Genomic DNA, 7,749 nt, shown 5'->3' with positions numbered 1-7,749 from the left:
CCATCTATAATTTACATGATTCCCCCCCTCCCCCTGCACCCCTCCCCCTGGACCAGCAGCTGCTGACAATGATGGAGACATGCAGCAGCAGCAGGAAATGGTAAGTTTGCAGTTAACAGGGTGTGGCACCTCTTCTTATTACTTTAATATTTCCGGGTAACTTTTGTGTTTCTTATTATTGCCTTCCAGAAACGCCTTATATGGCAGATGCTGCTTGCCAGACCTGCCCCCTGGGGCTGCACAGCATCCAGAGTGATAGTTAGGTAAGGACAGAAATCTTCCACAGGAAATTTTGTAGCCTGGAGTGGGGAAGCCAAGAAGGTGGTGTTGGGAGTCTGGGCCAAAACCCATCTTCTTTCTTTCCTTGCAGGACTCTTAGAAGAGCAGAAATAGAAGATCAGAATGAAGACTAAAGACATAGAAGATAGGCAGATTATGGAAGGTAGAAGAAGAAGATTAGATTAGAATAGAAGAATAGACTAGATTAGAATAGAGATTAGATGCAAGAATAGTTTAGCATACAATAGAACAGAGATAGAATAGTGTATAGATATAGAGAGAAAGTATAAATACGGATAGTATATAGATAGAATAGAATGTATATAGAATAAAGTATAAAGAATAGAAAATGGAATTTTTTCTGAGGCTTTGGAGTTATTTATTTATTAAACATCTATATAAGTAAGGCAGGGATAGAGAATTTTATATTCCTATTTTATATTTTTATATGGTATTTTTAATAAGTTTTGTACTGGGTGGGTGTTTTTTCTTTTTAAAGTAAAGGCTTTTTATTTTTTTATAGATACTTATTTTTCTTAAAGGTATTTATTTTTAGGAGCTATTTATATTTTTAACAGCATTTTACAGGGTTTTTTATGTATATAATTATGTCATGGAAAAGCAAAAGAAGTTAAAAAAAAGATATAAATGTATACAGTTCCTTCCTGATGTGGCATGTTATCTTTCATAGGTAGAATGGCATGGGAGTCCATGTGGTTTGGAGGTGTGGAAGGGGATGAATGCTACTTGGCGTGGAGATCCCTGCGGTCAGCTACAGTTTCAGGGGTATGCATTTCGGGAGTGAGGGGATTACTGATTTGCCAACTCCCCCTGCTATAATTGAGTATCAAAATGACTAGCAGGGTGGATTGTTATGTGTTACAGCTTCCCCTGTTGTAATTTACTGTGAATTGCATACTGTCGCCTGTAAACCTTGACGCATTAATTTAAAATAAATCATTTTAACTTTAATAAACCTATTTAATTTAATGAGGATTAAACCCCATCACGTGTACAAGCACCCCATGTGAGTGCTGAAATTTGTGTCTGCATAGACTGGGCATGCATAAACATCTATGAATGGATTCAAAATACTGGGTAATTACCCTTCAGTTGCTTGCATATAACTGTAATTCATTTCTGCATTTCTTGTAAATTAGTGTGCCAAAAGATCTAGAAATTGCACAATACATCTTGGTTATATTTCAGTTGCATGGTTGCCTCAAGTGCAATTTCCATGTAATTTGCTAGGCATGTACTTGCTATGTCAGTACATGGTAATTGCCATGTACTTATTAAGGTATAATTGCATGGTTATTAGTGACCTGTAAATGAAAATATTACCCTGAGCTGTTGAAGTAGTCTGTATATGCACAATCACCTTCTACAAAAGTGAAAGAGCTGCATGGCTCCATTTGGGTATTTGATATCATTATTTGAAGCAATTTCTCAGCTGTGCCAAAAAAAACTATTGCAAGTTTTTCTTACAAAGGTTGTGCAGTTATCTTCTTTTGAGGAGGGGTTGAGGGGAGTGGGGAGGAGGGGAGAATATTTATGAAGCCTATTTCCTCCTTCTTGACCATTAAATGTACCACATTAAAAAAAAATTCAGTGAAAACAGTTTACCTCCAATGCACATCTAGGCTAGGGACAGAAATTACACATAAACTGGTTCAAATCTGGAACACAAGAGCAATTCAGTGCACATAAACTGCTTTCAAAATGGCTGAAACCAGTTAAAGATAAACCTGGATGGATGTAGTATCAGACTTAGGTTAAATCATTTTATTGAACTTCTGTTCCAGATCCCCTCCAGATTCAAGTTAACTCAGTCCCACAGCATCCGAGGATGCTTTACACCTCCCCTGCAAGCCCCTACTCGTAGGGTGGCCGGGCTACCCTTAGCCCAACCTGTCTGCTACAGCTGAGCAGGGAGGCATGCTCTAGCACCCGGTGCCTTCTGGCCTGGGCCACTACAGGCATGTGCCTGGATTTCCAGAATAAAAAATGAATGCCTATCAGTTCAATCTATACAGTTTAGATTAATCTATGAAGATTGAATTGATTCAGCCTTGGGCTTTTTGCCTGCCTGTACTTAGCCCTGAAGAGTGATTATGAGGCCCAAACTCAAACTGAGTACTCCACAAGTTTATACCATTTCTCTTCCTTAGACACCTGCAGTATTAGCTACTATGAGTAGAGGTACCAGAACTGGACTCTGAGTCAGGTACCATTGTAAAACAGAATAGTGTTATTAGTGACCTGTAACTCAACAACCTGTAACTCAACTTGAGTAAGTTAATTGAGTTATTCGGTTAATCCTGCATGATTTTATTACAACATTCTCAGCAAAATAAACAGCAAACCTCAAATGCATTATGGGTGCCATCATCATTATTCTAAAATGACAGAAAGTTAAATCCAGAAACTGAAACTAAGCAGTATATTTTTATTGCGCAAACTAAGCCAAAGGTAAGGAATACACAACTCAAAGTGTTAGAAAATACTACATTTTTAAAGTATATGAATATAATTTATTAATATAATTTTTAAAGTATATTAACATACCTTCAGTAATTGTTCTCTTCAGTTATTCTAATAGACAAAAGAATATTACATGCATTATGCTGATTCATCATTTAAATGATGAATTTTTGTTGCAAAGAGCACATATTTTTAAATTGCTCTGCTCCAGAACTAACCTTTGCAAATTCTTAGCACAAGCCATGACATTATTATAAAAATATGTTTATTTGGCCACGTTGAATTTGTAAGATTGTAGACTCAGCTTTACCTATACTCTTTCCTGTTTCTGCCATACCCCTTATTTCTGCTTACAGTAGAGACTGTAGGGATAAGGCATAATGGATTAGAATGAATTTGAAAAAAAAACTGTATGTGATGTATTTAAAATAATACTAAAAAATAAATAATGTTGATTTCTTTGTACAAGGCTTACAATTCAATATGATGGGGGGATTAAGCTTTACAGAAGATCAATATTAGCAGATGCTATGAAAACAGTTTATACTGGAACAAGTGCTTTAATACTTCAGTTTGTTGCTTGGGTAATATAGTGTGTTTATTTATGCTTTATGATGTTTGTTATGGTTTGTATTAGTCATGATATGAATAATGAACAATGTGAAGAAAATCATTATATTGAAAGCAATTCTTTCAAAAGTACTAATTTCTTTGGAACTGATGGCTAGATGGATTTTTATAGGACTCTGCTTTCCCAATTTTTTCCTTAAAAATCACACAGTTAATTCTTTCCACATACTCCAGGATCCATGGTTTATTATCTTACCATGCAAGCTTTCTAGTTCAGCATTCAGCTTCTGTGGTGAGGTGAGCACGCTAGTAGGGAGGGTAAGACTGCAACAAGACCTGGATAGGTTACAGGAGTGGGCTGACATAAACAGGATGCGTTTCAATCTGACAAGTGCAGGGTGCTGCACTTAGGCAGTGGAAACCAGCAGCACACTTATAGAATGGGAAACTCCCTTCTTGAGAGCACGGAGGTGGAAAGGGATCTTGGAGTCATTATTGACTCCAAGATGAACATGGGCTGACAATGCGAGGTCACGGTTGGAAGGGCTAACCGGACCTTGTTGTGCATCCACAGGTGCATCTCAAGTAGAGCCAGGGAGGTGATCCTCCCCCTCTGTGCAACACTGGTCAGGCCACAGCTGGAGTACTGTGTCCAGTTCTGTGCGCCCCACTTCAGGAGGGATGTGGACAACATTGAAAGGGTCCAGAGGAGGGCCACCCGCATGATCCAGGGACTACAGGGCAGACCCTACAATGAAAGACTGCGGGACCTGAACCTGTTCAGCCTTCACAAGAGAAGGCTGAGGGGGACCTGGTGACTGTCTATAAACTCACTAGGGGGGACCAGAAGGGTTTAGGGGAGTCAGTTTCCCCTGGCATGACAGGGAACAATGGACACAAATTATTAAAGAGTAGGTTTAGATTAGACATCCGCAAGAACTATTTCACAGTCAGGGCGGCTAGGATCTGGAACCAACTTCCTAGGGAAGTGGTGCTGGCTCCTACCGTGGGGGTCTTTAAGAAGAGGCTTGATGACTGCCTGGCTGGACTCATTTGAGTCCAGTCTTTTCTCCCACGCAGGAGGGGGGGGTCAGACTTGAAGATCTACAAGGTCCCTTCTGACCCTACTTCTATGATTCTATGATATGATTCCCTGCAAAATTGGCAGACAGTTGAGGAGCACTATTACAGTATCATTTTGTTTATTCTACATTAGTGTCTGTGTTGCCTATTTTGAAACTATTACTTACAGTTCTGAGTTGATCACAAAACCATAAATTCCGACCTGGAATTTCTACTGAATTAATATTTTGTTTAAAATAGAGTGGTTGTATTTTAGTTTAAAAAATGTAATTTCAGTGAAGCTCCATTGCTTCCTTAACTCGTATTTATATTACTCTTTAAACCCAAATAAAGTGAGTAGATCTAAATATGGATTGTCACTTTTACATCACAATTAGAACACCCCTCTCCTCTCTAGCACATTGTAAAAACTGCTTAAAACTTGGATTGAGGGTAGGGCAGGGATGGGCAAAATGTGGCCCGGTGGCTGGATGCGGCCTGCCAGGCCATTCTATCTGGCCTGCAGGGCCCCTAAAAGTTTTAGAAAATTAATATTTATCTGCCCCTGGCTGCCTGTCATGCGGCCCTTGATGGCTTGCCAAAACTCAGTAAGCGGCCCTCTGCCCAAAATAATTGCCCGCCCCTGGGGTATGGTGTGGAGAGTGCGCTTCATTATTGTCTGTCAGCGCTTCCTGCATTTCCTATAGGCTTCATGCTTATATATAAAGTAAGTAAATCCTGAACCCCTTACTCCTTCCCTCAGCAGGAATGTTTTTAAAAACTAACTAAATTCTGAGTTAAGACTCCAAGAGTACATAAGAATGGCAATATCAAATAGGAATTGAGATTTAAGGAGAGAATTAGACTTCCACACTCTAGCCCATCTAAAACGTAGTAAGTCTGACAGAGGTGAAAGAGACTACTGATCATTTCTGAACCCACTGATCATTTCTGTGTGTTATTACTTCTGAAATAATTTTATGCCGACTAACTGGTTGTGTGTAAGTTACTTCAGAGATAAGGAAAAAGAGAACAGAATAACATTTTACTTCTGCAGCTGTATATTCAATAGGAGCTGCTTACAGATGCATGCTCTTATGTATGTTTATAACTGATGCAGGCCACGTCTACACGAGATGTTGACCGCACAGTCATTATTGCACATTTATTTAGTACTTGTATGAGCAAGTAGTAAATGACTCCTCAGTAACCTGAGTTACTGCGCAGTAGTGGTGACAAACACTTTTTTAGTGATGCTATGGTACAGTAGCCTAATACTACTGCGCCGTAGCGTTGCATCATTGTTTTTGCCATGTGAGGCTACTGCACAGTAGTATCAGGCTGCTACACAGTGTCTTGAGTAGACATGGCCACAGAGACCTAAATATGAAAACTGGTATCTCATTTGAATCTGGGGCCTTCAGTTTATGAAATAATGAAAGCATTACATTAATCCGTAATACTTTTTTTCCATCTTTGGTAATTATAAGAGGATAACTTTTGTAATTTTAAATAAAGTACAAATAAAGCAAGTTGTTAATCACATAAATAAAATGTTACTATACATAAAACACTGAGTAGAATGGTAATTGCCAATCCAAATTGTTATAGCATTTTTATATGACATATTGTATGTAAAGCGAAAGGCCCATGAGTTGTGTCTTATTTTTTATGGTACCTCATTGCTGGCAGTTTCTATAATTTCTCTGACATGCTTAGTACTTACCACAATATGCCGCAACTTATGTGGCTTTTTTTGGAAGGGATTAAACTGTAAGCAGTATTCACTCAAAACATAGAGGGAAAATAAGGAATTATGATATTTGACCCTAATTTGATATGGCATTTGATAAATTTGGTATAATTGACCATGGAATAATCTATGGGAACATCCAGCTCTTCTTTTTGCTTCAGTTTGGGCCCAGAGGCGGCACTGCTGAGAAACTGCATTGGTATAAAGAATGGTGAAAAAATATTCTGGGTAGGAATAAAAAGTGAAAAAGCAAGGTGTGATAAAGAATGTGAGATGGGCAAAACTAGATGGCCATACTGACCATCTTGGCCTTTACTAAATGCATGAATTGGTCATTGACTTCAGCAACTAGATAAACAGAAGAAAGTATCCAGAACATAATATAAATTCAACAGCCTTAACAATTTGCAGAAAAAACTCTGAACATTTTTCTTTTACACTTTTAATAGCTCCAAATTAGGTTTTTCTGATGTTTTCCTTAGTTTGTCCAGTTACTGCTCCCAATTGGAAAAAAAAAGAATTTTAACCTTTCAAAATCATGGCAGATCGAAAGCTCAGTTACAGTGAGAGCATGCATTCTTCTTGGGGGAGAAGATGGCAACATCAGAAAGACCTGCAAAGTGCTTTGGGTTCAACATTTAACATAAGGAAATTATTTTAGTGATGCCTTAAAAAAAAGTTGTAGTGCAGCAGCATCCTGTCAGCAGCACTACAGTTAAGAGCTTGTCAGAGCCTTTACTTAATCATCGTTGGTCCCTTAGGTTTTCTGTTTAATATTTCAGCTGTTTCAAATTGTGTTTGGATTAAAACTTGGCATAGAAGATGTGAGCGCGGATGGAATTTTCTGATTTTGTTTAAAAGTTGATTTTATTCTGTTCTGTTCGCTTAGTCACTAAGTGGTCAACCAATTCAAAACTTGCAATATTTTAGTTACACACCGAGGTGTATATTAATAATTTTTTATCTTTTAAATATAATATGTACACACATACACATGTAGCCAGGAACTAATGAACTGTGGGATCTGTGTTTCTTCTATGAAAATATTTTGAGACTGCTAAGTTGTGTTTTTTTATATAAATGTCTGGTTTAGAAGCAACATGCACATAACTGGAAATCTTATTATCTTTTAGTAGTTTAAAAAAATAAAACTGAATTTGGGGCTGACTGAAAGGTCCATAGGAGATCCAAAATCCAGTTTAGGATTCAAAATGTTCCTAAATTTAGGTCAGTGGTATTTGCACAACCCTGTAGTTCACACTTCTGGAGACCCTAGGGTCTGCCTCTTCATTGTGCCATTCTCAGGGCCAGCTGGCTTCCTTCACCCTCCCACCAACCTTTGGTAACTATTTTCCATCCCAAAGGAGTCTTCAGGCAAGAGGATGTCCTGTTTGTCCTCTAACCCAAATAAAACAGCAAGATAGGGGAAAGGTTTGGGAATTCTTCAGCTCCTGTGGCTGTAGTAGAAGAGAAAAAGAGTTCTTTTTTTCTCCCTATGTCCCAATGATAGAAGAGAAACTGTACCCTGTCACCTAATGGTACTGTATGGATTGAAGTGGCCTATAACGCACAATTGAAGTACACAGTTGTCTGAAGACATT

Source organism: Crocodylus siamensis, chromosome 3, assembly GCF_052110815.1.
Source record: "Crocodylus siamensis isolate JL-2025a chromosome 3, ASM5211081v1, whole genome shotgun sequence".
Lineage (NCBI taxonomy): Eukaryota > Metazoa > Chordata > Crocodylia > Crocodylidae > Crocodylus > Crocodylus siamensis.
This window is presented reverse-complemented; position numbering follows the sequence as displayed.